We start from the raw sequence: 12,410 nt of genomic DNA on the forward strand, positions 1-12,410 counted from the left end.
TAAGTGCCTTTTCCCCGGATATCACCGATCTGCTTCCTGCTCAGGTGTTTCTAGCTCCAGGAGTTTAAAATGATCAACTAGAGCGTATCGTACCCACGGCAGGGATTCTGTGTGTGGTAGGAGATTTGACATAACTTCATTGTTCGGTGGTTCAGAAGCATCCCTTCTTTCCCCGGCTTTCTGCCTTAACTCACAGAAAAGGAAGTGCAGGTCTTTGAGAAAACCTGAGGACTTTTGGCATTTCCTCCACGCCATGTATGGGGGATGCCACGCATCTGCCTGCTGTGATTAGGAGAAGTACTGGCGTGCATGGATTACACTCCTTTCAGGCTGGTCAGCCTGGACCTTAGCAGGAGAGTTCTCTTTTGCGTGGACAAATCATCTGTGTATAAGGCCAACCTGGGCTGGACCCAGGCTAGACCGGAAACCCTGCTCATCTCTTGGCTGGTCTCTGGAACCCTCTCAGAGGAACAGCAAGCACATCAGAACTAAGAGCTGATCCTGACGCTGAGCCTGATGGTCTTACTTTAAAAGCCAGCAGTGTCTCTGCATAATGTTTAACTGGATTAGATTTTCTAAAAAGAAAAAAGCAGCCCAGCCCTCCTCTTTGCCTTATCGATGCGGCCACGTTGTCCAGCCTGGTTGTTCTGTTTATCGTTAATTTCCACTGGCTTCAACTGGTCAGGTTTCTTTAGAAGCAGGGGATGGTGACACAGGTCAATAGGGAAATTCCGGGAAGGAATCTGCCAGGAGCTTAGACTTTGATGTTCAGTCAGTGACACTTACTCCTTGAGAGACAGCAGAGGGAATTAAATAGTGCGAATAGTATTTACAGGACATCCAAAACCATCTGGAATAGGACTCAGCAAATGCTGCACCTTGGGTCAGATAGAGCCTGCGTCAGTTTTTACAATAAAGCTTTATCGGGCCACAACACCAGAGGAGCAGTTGCGACAGAGTCTGCGTGGCCCGCCATGCCAGCCTGCTTACTGCCTGGTTCTTCACAGAAACCATTTTCTGACCCTGGTTCCAGATTCCCAGTGCTTTTCAAACTATAATGTGCAAATGAATTATCCGAGGATTTCATTGCTAGGCCTCTGGGTGGGGAACAGGATGTTACATTTCTAAGCAAATGCTCGGGCCATGCCTATGCTGCTGCTCCTTGCGTCACATTTTGAGTAGCAAGGTTCTAGAACAGTGGGTGCTGTCCAAAATAACTTTGCGCAAAGATGGGCGCATCCTGGAGCTGTTGAATATAGTAGCCACTAGCCATACGTGAATACTGAACATTTCAAAAGTGGCTAATGTATCTGAAGAACAGAGTCTTTATTTAATTTCAAATATTTTAAATTTGATTAGTCACATGTGCTAGTGGCTACCTTATCAAATAGCACCGTCCTAGAGGATAAATCCCAGATTCATTTTGCTTGTTTTTATGAGAAAACCAAGCCACGCGGGGCTGGCTGAGGCTTTCTTCCTATTTTTTTTCCCCAAGATAGGTATTAGCATTACAGACAAGTTTAGAAGATATTAAGTCTTGGCTTGCTCACAGCGGGAGGGGGCGCTTAGAGATACTGCAATCTGGCCTGAATATAATAAACCCCTTTGTTACATTTAAATACCATCATACTATCTTATATACAGCAAAGCATCGGGATGTTTTATAGTAACAATACAGGAGCACGAAAACCCCAGACAACTTTAAAAAGGCGCTAATTATTATTATTAGTGTTTTGCACTAACAATAAATGTCAAATGGAACCCTGAAAACAAATAACTGCCTGTCACCCAGTGAATGAAAGGCAATTTTAGTAAAGTGAATTAAAACCCCAAACATCGCCAAGCCCAACCAGCGAGGGGTGCCAACGCAGCTTAGCGGACACCGTGGCGAGTTCCTTTCCAAGAGCGGCAGGGATAGGATGTCCTTGGGGGTAAATCGATGAGGTTGTGTCAGTTCATTAGCACCCAGGGCACCTGGAAAGGGGAGGTGGACGGAGCTGAAGTGAGGGGGCAAGTGCATCTTTGGGAGCAGGCCCTCCGTCATAACAAATGGAAATCAGAGACTATTAAGGATGGAGAATCTTTATTTATTGGCTGGGCTGCAGCCCGCTTGAGTGTTATCAGTGAAAAATTAAGGTTGGACCGCAGAGTGCGGATTTGTTTTCATGACATATTTCCCTTAGATTTTTCAAAGTGCATTCTGGGTGTCTCCCAAAGACTATTTTTTAAAAATAAATTGCACATTTTATTTTTTCAAACTTCATTTATCTTTGATATCTGATTGACATATTCAGGACAGTCTAATCCTTTCTGCTGAAGTGAGCTATGACAGTAGCTGCTACAGCAATCAACATCAGAGAGCCCTCCCCAGGAAGAGGGGCTGCGTCTCCCCAAACGCCAGCAAGGAGGCTCTGGCGGGGCCCTTCTAGATGGCTGTGCAGGATCACCAGGTGGGTGAGACTCAGAGGCTTGAGTCAGCTCTCTAATTACTGCAGAATCATCAGAGAAGTCAAGAAACAAATGAGAGGCTAGGGCTTGCCTCTCTAATTTTTTTTTTTTTTTACTTTGTTAAAGGGACACACGAAGTTGAAGATTTTTTAGCCTTGTTACCTTGAGCAGCTTCTTTTATTCTTCCTGGTCCAAGACTGATTTCTTCTCCCTCTCTTCCTCCTTTCCTTTCTTTGTCTCCTGAATTTAATTTTTCCTCTTCAACGTTTGAACAGCTAATACAGTGACACAGTTATTCTAAAGTCAGGATTATTCAGAGTTATGCAGAGTGAAAAGCCTTCCTCTCCTCTTGCCCCTTATCTGTCCTGCCACCCTTCTCTCCAGTCTTTTAATCAAATCTATTTTGCCTACAAATGCACGTCCATCTGAGCACATGCATGTACACACACACTTACTCTTTTCCCTTCTTTTCTGCACAAATAGCAAACTATCACACACATTGTTCTCCACCTTGCTTTTTCCTCTATCCTAAAGTGCTTTATCTCGAAGATCATTTCAAATCAATTAATAAAGAACTTTGTTTTTATTTTTTTAACACAATACACTCCAATGTATGGCTCTAGCATAAATTATTCACTAAGTTCTCTGAGTCTAGAGGCATTTAGGGAATTTCCAAATTTTCCCTCTTACCAACAACCCTGCAGTAAATAACCTTGGATGCAGGTCCCTCTGCACGTGTGGGAGGGTGTCTGAAGAACAAACACCGAGAAGGGAGCCAGCTGGGACGAAGGCTAAGTACATTTGTAATTTTGATAAATATCCCAAATTGTCCTGCATAGAGGTTGCAGAATTTATGTTGCCATTGTTCATGGACAAGAAGGCCTGTTTCCTATACTTTCACTCACTGAGGGTATCATCAAACATTTTGAGTTGTAAAAATTATGTGTGTGCTTAGTCATGCCCTACCCTTTTGTGACTCATGGACTACAGCCCACCAGGCTCCTCTGTCCATGGAATTTTCCAGGCAAGAATACTGGAATGGGTTGCCATTTCCTCCTCCAGAGAATCTTCCCAACCCAGGGATCGAATCCATGTCTCTTGCATGTCCTGCATTGGCAGGCGGGTTCCTTACCCTAGTACCGCCTGGGAAGCCGTTTTTAAAAACTGGGAAAAGAAAAACAGTCTCCTAGTGAAATTCTAATTCACACTCTTCAGTCAGGTATTACGTATTTGGTAACGTATTTATTTACAAAACATATTTTCTCTTTGTAAACTGTCTATGCAGAGTCTGTGCCTCTTTTTCCATCGTCTTTTCCAAAGGAAAGATGCTACATTTGGGGAAAAGTAGTTCATGGCCTATTTAATGAGTAATTCACAGTTTGTTCAGTGTTGTGGCTGTTCAGTTGCTAAGTCATGTCTGGCTCTTTGCGACCCCATGGACTGCAGCTCGCCAGGCTTCCCTGTCCTTCACCATCTCCCGGAGCTTGGTCACTTGTTCAGTGGTGGGTTATTACTACAGGCAATGGAAAAAAATTCTTTGATGTTCATTCCTTCATTGATAAAACACGTCAGCTGAGTACGTCCTGCTTGAGAAGCACTGTGTTGGGTGCTCGGTTGCTAGTTCCAATGGGGGATTCAAGCAAGCAAGGATAGCCATTCGGGGTGAGCAGAAAGATGAGAGATGTGTAGGGCGTGGAGGCACCAGGGAAGGGCGAGTACCCTTCCTCCCGGGGTGGGGGCGCCATGGACGGCTTCCTGGTGGACGCAATCTGGAAACTGAGACCTGAAGGGTAAGAGGTAATCAGGCAAGAAGTGCGCGTGGGGAAAGTGAAAGGTGGTGTCGGCTTGGAAGCGGCTTGTGTCAAAGAGGGAAAACAGCTCTCTGTGTCAAAGGCAGTGACAAGAATTCAGTGTGACGGATGCAGAGACGAGAGAGAGTAACATCAGCCTTAATGAGGAAGGACCAAATGGCGCACATTTTGAGGGTGAGGACTGATGCTTTCTCACATGGACACTGCCCGAGTACTTGGGATGTCCGTGAACTAGATAGGCAAGTCCTTTCCTTCATGGAGTCTGAATTTCAGTGGGGTATCGGCAGGGAGGCAAAGGCAGTAAACACAGGAATAATCCTCGTTTTTAGTGGAATACCGTCAAACACATGAGGCTGTTTTGGCAAATAATAGCAGGGTGTCACCCAGAGAAGGGTGTTTGTGGGAGGAGTTTCTGAGGGCTGACAGTCAAGCCTGGACAGACTGAATGAGAAGAAGCAGGCTGGCGTCCAGCTCTGCACCCCTCACCATGCTCAGTTCAGATCCCTTATGTGGGCCCAGTACCCACATAAGGGATGTTTACTTTAATGCTTTTTCTCTAAATAAGAAGAAATGAGCCTAGTCTGTGTTCAGAGGGAACGTATTCGGACACAGCAAGCTCTGCCTCAAGTCTGTGAAACTGTTTTAAGAGATTTGTGTCTGTTCCTGGAGAGACCACCTGCTCTTTTCTTCATGTTCACTAAATGCCCAGGTCAGGGCTGTGTGTAGAGCAGCAAATGAGGAAGAACATCAAAAATGGGAAAAAAAAGCTGTGCAACAGAGCACAGTCCTGAAAGCTGAGTCCTGCAGGCACTGGACTGGGACCACATCACATGCCTTCTAGACCAGCAGGTCTTTCGACCCTAAGTCTGGAGGCTGCGTGGCACCTTCAGGGAGGCCGTCTCCCTTCCATCATGCACCAATCAGTGACTGCCTCATTGTTCTGAGCCTGAAAGTAGGTGTTTCTTACATGACTTACATATGAATAAGTAAGCAATGAGGTTCTTGAAATAAAAAAGACAAATAAAAAAAAAAGGAAAAGGATACAGTGAAGATGCTACAAATCTTATTTTGTTGATGCTGGCAACACTTGTGTCTGGAACCAAAAATTATTCAAAGATGAAAAAGAATACCAGAAGAAATTAAAACTCCAGGATTGGAGACATCGAAACAAATTGTCGGTTACATTTCCAGAAAAGAAAAGCAAATAACAACAACAACAACAACACTTTTTTAACGATGTACTAGACATGTATGCTAATCGTTTTCACATCTCATTTCACTCGATCCCAGTGACGACACTGGCTGTGGATGTTATTTCCATTCTGCAGTTGAGGAGATTGCAGCATTCAGAGTTTTACAACCAGGATAAGGCCCCACAGTTAGTAAGGGGCTGAGTGAGAATTTGTACCCCCAAAACCTGATGATAGGCCTACTCTTAATTACTGCTTTGAGGAGCACCCGGCTTCTACTGCACATGAGAAACACAATTTCTACTTGTCCATGGGTCCACAAGTTTTTTTCTGTAGAGGTGCCAGATAATAAATATTTTCTGCTTTGTGAACTGTACAGTCTTTATTTCAACTACTGAAGGGATAAAGATTTGATAAGAAGAAGAATGGGAGGAAGAGAAAGGAAGAGAAAGGAAGGACAAAATATGCAAATTGCATTAACTTAAAAGTTATTGCTTGGACTTAAGATAATTTGGGGCACAACTTACCAAGATGACAATTTAACAATATGTGTAAAGTTATTTAACAAAGTGCCTCATGCTTCTTAAAAAATTCACTTTGAGAAGTGTATCCAAGCAAGAAAATATATAAAAGTATATCTGCAAGGTGCTCTATGAAACTATGAGCCATGCTGTGTAGGGTCATGCAAGATGGACGGGTCATGGTGGAGAGGTCTGACAGAATGTGGTCCACTGGAGAAGGGAACGGCAAACCACTTCAGTATTCTTGCCTTGAGAACCCCATGAACAGTATGAAATGGCAAAAAGATAGGACACTGAAAGATGAACTCCCTAGGTCGGTAGGTGCCCAATATGCTACTGGAGATCAGTGGAGAAATAACTCCAGAAAGAATGAAGAGACGGAGCCAAAGCAAAAACAATACCCCATTGTGGATGTGACTTGTGATGGAAGTAAAGTCTGATGCTGTAAAGAACAATATTGCATGGAACCTTGAATGTTAGGTCCATGAATCAAGGCAAATTGGAAGTGGTCAAACAGGAGATGGCAAGAGTGAATGTCGACATTTTAGGAATCAGTGAACTTAAATGGACTAGAATGGGTGAATTTAACTCAGATGACCATTATATCTACTACTGTGGGCAAGAATCCCTTAGAAGAAATGAGGTAGCCATCAGAGTCAACAAAAGAGTCTGAAATGCAGTACCTGGATGCAGTCTCAAAAACGACAGAATGATCTCTGTTTGTTTCCAAGACAAACCATTCAATATCACGGTAATCCAAGTCTATGCCCCAACCAGTAATGCTGAAGAAGCTGAAGTTGAATGGTTCTATGAAGACCTACAAGACTTTCTAGAACAAACACCCAAAAAGATGTTCTTTTCATTATAGGAATGTAAAAGTAGGAAGTCAAGAAACACCTGGAGTTACAGGCAAATTTGGCCTTGGAGTACAGAATGAAGCAGGGCAAAGGAACACACTGGTCATAGCAAACACCCTCTTCCAACAACACAAGAGAATACTCTATACATGGACATCACCAGATGGTCAACACCAAAATCAGATTGATTATATCCCTTGCAGCCAAAGATGGAGAAGCTCTATATAGTCAGCAAAAACAAGACCGGGAGCTGACTGTGGCTCAGACCATGAACTCCTTATTGCCAAATTCAGACTTAAATTGAACAAAGTAGGGAAAAACATTAGACCATTCAGATATGACCTAAATCAAATCCCTTATTATTATACAGTGGAAGTGACAAATAGATTCAAGGGACTAGATCTGATAGACAGAATGCCTGAAGAACTATGGACAGAGGTTTGTGACATTTTACAGGAGGCAGGGATAAGACCATTCCCAAGAAAAAGAAATGCAAAAGAGGCAAAATGTTTGTCTGAGGAGGCCTCACAAATAGCTGAGAAAAGAAGTGAAAGAGAAAGGAGAAAAGGAAAGATATACCCATTTGAATGCAGAGTTCCAAAGAATAGTAAGGAGAGATAAGAAAGCCTTCCTCAGTAATCAATGCAAAGAAATAGAGGAAAAGTGTAGAATGGGAAAGACTAGAGATCTCTTCAAGAAAATTAGAGATACCAAGGGAATATTTCATGCAAAGATGGGCACAATAAAAGACAGAAATGGTATGGACCTAACAGAAGCAGAAGATATTAAGAAGAGGTGGCAAGAATACACAGAAGAACTGTACAAAAAAGATCTTCATGACTCAGATAATCTCTATGGTGTGATCACTCACTCATCTAGAGCCAGATATCCTGGAATGTGAAGTCCCAAGGGCCTTAGGAACATCACTACAAACAAAGCTAGTGGAGGCGATGGAATTCCAGTTGAGCTATTTCAAATCTTAAAAGATGATGCAGTGGAAGTGCTGAACTCAATATGCCAGCAAATGTGGAAAACTCAGCAGTGGCCACAGGACTGGAAAAGGTCAGTTTTCATTCCAATCCCAAAGAAAGGCAATGCCAAAGAATGCTCAAACCACTGCACAGTTGCACTCATCTCACACGCTAGTAAAGTGATGTTCAAAATTCTCGAAGCCAGGCTTCAACAGTATATGAACTGTGAACTTCCAGATATTCAAGTTGGATTTAGAAAAGGCAGATGAACCAGAGATCAAATTGCCAACATCTATCGGATCACTGAGAAAGCAAGAGAGTTAAAAAAAAAAACATCTACTTCTGCTTTATTGACTTTGCCAAAGCGTTTGACTGTATGGATCACAAAAAACTGTGAAAAATTCTTCAAGAGATGGGAATACCAGATCACCTGACTTGCCTCTTGAGAAATCTGTGTGCAGCTCAAGAAGTAAGAGTTGGAACTGGACATGGAACAACAGACTGGTTCCAAATCAGGAAAGGAGTACATCAAGGCTGTATATTGTCACCTTGCTTATTTAACTTATATGCAGAATACATCATGAGACATGCTGGGCTGGATGAAGCACAAGCTGGAATCAAGATTGCCAGGAGAAATATCAATCACCTCAGATATGCAGACAACACCACCCTCACGGCAGAAAGTGAAGAAGAACTAAAGAGCCTCTTGATGAAAGTGAAAGAGGAAAGTGAAAAAGTTGGCTTAAAGCTCAACATTCAGAAAACTAAGATCATGGCATCGGGTCCCATCACTTCATGGCAAATAGATGAGGAAACAATGGAAACAGTGAGAGACTTTATTTTTTGGGGCACCAAAATCACTACAGATGGTGATTGCAGCCATGAAATCAAAAGATGCTTACTCCTTGGAAGAAAAGTTATGACCAACCTAGACAGTATATTAAAAAGCAGAGACATTACTTTGCCAAAAAAGGTCTGTCTATTCAAACCTATGGTTTTTGCAGTGGTCATGTATGGATGTGAGAGTTGGAGTATAAAGGAAGCTGAGCGCTGAAGAATTGATGCTTTTGAACTATGGTGTTGGAGAAGACTCTTGAGAGTCCCTTGGACTGCAGAGAGATTCAACCAGTCCATCCTAAAGGAAATCGGTCCTGAATATTCATTGGAAGGACTGATGCTGAAGCTGAAACTCCAATACTTTGGCCACTTGATGCAAAGAAGTGACTCATTGGAAGAGACCCTGATGCTTGAAGGCGGGAGAAGGGGACGACAGAGGGTGAGATGGTTGGATGGCATCACCTACTGAATGGACATGAGTCTGAGTGAACTCCGGGAGTTGGTGATGGACAGGGAGGCCTGGTGTGCTGCAGTCCGTGGGGTCGCGAAGAGTCAGACACATCTGAGCGACTGAACTGAACTGAAAGACGCTCTTGTCTTATTACTTAGAATAACAGAAAATTCACAACCCTAAACATCCAGTGAATGGTGCATTGATTAAATGATATTCCAGTGGAAAATTATGCCCATTAGAAATGATTATGTAAATCTGTTTGTTGACACATGAAGAAACTGATATAAATAAAAAAATTGTAGGTCATAAAATATTAAGTTTCATTTGAGTCCACTTTTATAATACTCAGAGTTATTATATGTATGTGCACATCCATGTACACATAGGGAAGGTGTGGGGAATGCTAGAAGGTACATGACAAGATATTTACATGGGTTGCTCCTGGATGAAAAGATTATGGAGTTTTATATAATTTCTATATTTGTTAAATTTTATGTTATTAGAAGATTGCTTTTATCAGCACAGAAATAGGTTCTAAAAATAGAATAAATAAAGGCAATTTGGGGGGATCTCAGTCTAAAAATATCTTGAAAATACGCCCCCCTCAGATTCCTACAGTGGGTACTTTGTTCCATCTTCTTCTGAGTTACATGCACGGAATCTGTGCTTTTCTCTCTGTGGATAGTTACATTCATAACCTCCCCACCCTCCTGCTACGATAACCTGCCATCTGTCTTTCTGACCTGTTGGAGACTCTCAAAAGCATGAGTTCTCTCAAAGGCATGGCGCTTGGGAACGGCTTTGGGGGAGAGATGGAATTTCTATCGCTTTTCCTCTGTTTTCTCTTCTCCAGGTCCTCCTCCTCTCCGCCTTTGCATCAGGGGCCCTTACTCCCATGCTCCATCAGCCCCCGGAGCCACACTCGCAGTGTGACAGTGACAGCCGCCATCCTTGTTGGGATTTATCTTCACAAGTTGCCAAATCACTCTTGGTGGCGTGTCTGGGCTTGGTGAATGATGAGAAAGACCCCCCATCCATCCAAGTGTAAAACACTGTGAGCAGTTACACTGAAATTTAGCTATTCCCCCCGCCCCCCAGCTTATTTCTTATGTTCTGATTAAAAAGGACCCATTTAAGGGCCTTTGTGGTAAATACCCAAATAATCGTGTCACAAAGACGGGGCATCATTTTCACTGGAGCCGATGATCGCCACGGATGGGCTGCCATCCTGAAGTTGCCAACTCTGCTTAAACCCTGGTCCCTTACAAGCAATTTCTCTGGACCTTCAGAAGGGACTCATTTCAATGTGTGCCTATTAACTATGGAAAGGCAGGTAATTGCACCAGTCCTGCCGTCTGTAGATTGCAAGAAGACAGCCTCCACATAAAGCAACACTTGGGACCTGGGTATGTCTCCCTGATACGCAATGAAGGAAGGATGAAGCGCATAAATATAATGTCCACCGGATGCGAGGTGTGCGGAAAAGAAACTGTGGGTACAGACAGACTCGAATCTGAATCTTTGCTCACCCCCTTACTATCCAGTTGTTTGACTTTGAGCAAGTTATGTGTTTACTCTGTACCTGGTTCCTCATCTACGAAATGGATCATTCACCTCTGTCTGCAGTGTCGTTATGATGGTGTGGCAGATTGTCTTTTCCGAAGACAGCAGTAGAAATACTCCTTGTCCCGTGATTTCTAGAATATATCCCCTGCCTCATCCAGAAGTAGGGTCTAATTTTCCTCCCCATCAGTCTGGGCAGGACCGTGGCTCGTGTACAACCAAAAGAAAGCATGGGAGCGCTTCTGTATGACTTTTGAGTGTAGGGAGGGAAGGTGATGCAGTTTCTACTTGGAAGATGAGGCATTCACGCCTGGAACCTGAGTAAGAAGTCCAAGTACCCTAAGGCCGCCATGCTGAGAGGAAGCCCAAGCAGCTCTGTGGAGGACCCACATGTGAGAGTGACCGCCCACAAGCCCCGCTGAGGTCCAGCCAACAGCCAGCAGTAACCATAAGCCACGTGAGAGATGCTCTGCGTAATTTCAGCTCCCAACCATCATCACCCCCTAGTCCTCCAGTCTCCCTAACCAAAGACCTAGATGTTGTAGAGCAGAGACCAGCCATCCCTTGTGCCCTGACCAGCTTCCCTGCCCACGTGATCTGAGAGCAAGTAAAAAGAGTTTCTTCGTGCAACTAAACTTTGGGGAGCCTTGTTATGTAGCAGTAGTAACAGGAAAAGGATGCTACGAGAATAAAACCCTCTAAAGCAAGTGACACAGAGAACACTTAACAAGCAGCAGTTCTAATTATTGACATTATTTTCTCTGAATTAAGATTAAAAGACACTTACTCCTTGGAAGAAAAGCTATGAAAAACCTAGAGAGTGTATTGAAAAGCAGACATATTACTTTGCCAACAAAGGTTCTTATAGTCAGAGCTATGGTTTTCCCAATAGTCATGTACAGATGTGAGAGCTGGACCACAAAGAAGGCTGAGCACTGAAGAATTTATGCTTTTGAACTGTGGTGTTGGAGAAGACCCTTAAGAGTGACTTGGACTGCAAGGAGATCCAACCAGTCAGTCCTAAAGGAAATCAGTCCTGAATATTCATTGGAAGGACTCATGCTGAAGCTGAAGCTCCAATAACTTTGGCCACCTGATGCGAAGAGCCAACTCACTGGAAAAGACCCTGATGCTGGGAAAGATTGAAGGCGGGAGGAGAAGGGGACGACAGAGGATGAGATGGCTGTATGGCATCACCGACTCAATGGATGTGAGTTTCAGCCAGCTCCAGGAGCTGGTGATGGACGGGGACGTCTGGCATCCCGCAGTCCATGGAGTCACAAAGAGTTGGACACGACTGAGCAACTGAGCAGCAACAACTCGGCCCCTGCCCCACAGCCCCTAGGCCCCCGTGCAGCAATGACTGACGCCCCCAACCTTACAGCCTGTGCTCTGAGGAGAAGCCACCACACGACAAGCCCGGGCACGGCAGTCCTGCTCGTCGCAACTAGGGAAAAGCCCACACACAGCAACGAAGACCCAGCACAGCCAAAAATGAACACGTAAATAAATACTTTTTTAAAGGTATATCCATGTCTTTATACTTTGCCGTCAGTTAAACTTTAATCAAAATATTGGATGACTGAATAGCAGTCCAGAAAATCTGAGCCTGTACGAGTGTATGTGTGTGACTCCTGGCATTTAGAGATAGATGACCCTTGTCCTGAACAGGCTTAGCCCTTTGCTCTAATAATCCAGAGGTCAGGGACGGATTCGTAGAAGCTTTGCCTCATGAATAGGAGTATTAATATTTCGGAG

Source organism: Bos indicus x Bos taurus, chromosome 13 (assembly GCF_003369695.1).
Source record: "Bos indicus x Bos taurus breed Angus x Brahman F1 hybrid chromosome 13, Bos_hybrid_MaternalHap_v2.0, whole genome shotgun sequence".
Taxonomy (NCBI): Eukaryota; Metazoa; Chordata; class Mammalia; order Artiodactyla; family Bovidae; genus Bos; species Bos indicus x Bos taurus.